This window comes from Vicia villosa, linkage group LG6 (assembly GCF_029867415.1).
Source record: "Vicia villosa cultivar HV-30 ecotype Madison, WI linkage group LG6, Vvil1.0, whole genome shotgun sequence".
Taxonomy (NCBI): Eukaryota; Viridiplantae; Streptophyta; class Magnoliopsida; order Fabales; family Fabaceae; genus Vicia; species Vicia villosa.
Genome location: NC_081185.1, coordinates 118,541,233 through 118,542,928, shown reverse-complemented (window position 1 = coordinate 118,542,928; position 1,696 = coordinate 118,541,233). Strand labels below are relative to the sequence as shown.

Genomic DNA, 1,696 nt, shown 5'->3' with positions numbered 1-1,696 from the left:
GCGCTTTTAAAAAGAAGCGCTTTAGTATGTGGGCCTTTAAGAGCGCTTTTTTAAAAAGCGCTTTAGTAGCTAAATGAGGTATTTTAATGTGCAGCCTGTAATTTAATCCTCCCAGTCGACCTGTAATATTTTCGACCTGTAATATGTTTTCAGCCTGTAATATTTTCGACCTGTAATTTATTTTCGACGATATTATTTCAGCCATCAGTAAGACAATATATATATACTAATATAATACCATTATAATATCCAAAATTATATATATACATCATTACAACATCAATAATATTATAGTACTTCAATTCGACACAAATCCTACATGAAAAAGCGCTTAATATAAAAATGACACAAATCCTCTTTTATTTCTTCCAACTTAAGTCTCGGGTATCCAGCGGCACGGAATTCGTCAAGGTACTACAAAACAAAAACAAAATATGAATGATACATTTAGTTAAATGTAATAAATTATATGAAATTATCTTAAGTTATAAATTCATACCGTGAGCGGAATCTCTAATTGATTTGCCTGAAGGATTTCTTTCATAAACCTCAATACAAAGTATCCGCAATCGTAACTGTTTTTCTGTTGCGGACACTACATAGAAAAACAAATAAGATTCTATAGTTGTGCATTGTTTTATCAAGTAGCATAAATATATTATAAGCAACATTGTGAAAAATAATGTACCTGCACTTGGATCCAAGTAATGTTGCTAGATTTAGTTCGGGATACCTATGCGTCCCGTTGACTTCGGAACACTTGTATTGATCTAATTAACAAATATATAAAAGCATATGTTTAGATCAATCCCACAAATAAGTAAATATATATATATATATATATATAAATATACACGAATATATATTTAGAACGATCCCACTTACAAATCAACGATGTCCTTCATGGCCGGATAATTGGTCCATTCACCATTTACCGAATTCAGATAATACACGACTTCCCTTATAGGGTTGATAGCAAGCAGCAACCAGTGTGCTCTATAAATAAAAACAATAGGTTATATGAAAATTTTGCTATACACAAAAGAAACAGAGATTAGATGAACAAAGAATGAGAAACTAACCCTACTGGTCGGGTATTATACGCCCAAAGATGCAGACATTCTGTATTGCCGGTGGACATGAATCTATCTACTAAGCGCTGTCTAACTGATTCCGGTTCCGAATCAATTGCCATTCCGCTGCAGTGGGCGGAAGACACGAAACAGAATCTGTTAGACAACGGAGTCCCGCGCAACACTCTGTCATACAACAACCTTAAATAAAAACATAATAAACATTAGATTATTTTCATTGAAATGTGTAAATAAATTATATTGTGGGACTAATTAAATAATATATCGGATGAGGGAATATTACCGAATGTATGAGTGCATGTTATTGACGCCTAGTTGATCATGCTTAAAAATCTCCTCCAAGTCATCAAGTGTAATAAGTGACTTGAATTCAATACCGAAGACACTCTCATCCATAACGATTTCACGTAAAGCACCATCCTTCAAATCGGACATATCAACCATTGTTGCGAGCGTCGACCGGTACCGAGGCACAAAAGCACCGCCTTTTTTTCCCGCTGGCTTCGGAGGACCAGTGGGTGGTACGGTACGAACTTGCTGCGTCACTTGTTGTGACTCTCGAGCGGATGCCTAAAAATCATATAAGTTATGTAAAATATAAA

General features: G+C 34.8%; 1 long non-coding RNA gene across 1 annotated transcript; it reads right to left on the bottom strand.

The window, feature by feature from the left end:
* Positions 1-241: 241 nt before the first annotated feature.
* Positions 242-1,236, bottom strand: LOC131612200 (uncharacterized). The gene is made up of 5 exons (XR_009287314.1): positions 1,083-1,236; positions 886-996; positions 689-770; positions 500-595; positions 242-414 (listed from the first exon to the last, which is right to left on the bottom strand). It is a non-coding gene; the product is annotated as an uncharacterized LOC131612200 (long non-coding RNA).
* Between the last annotated feature and the right edge of the window lie 460 nt (positions 1,237-1,696).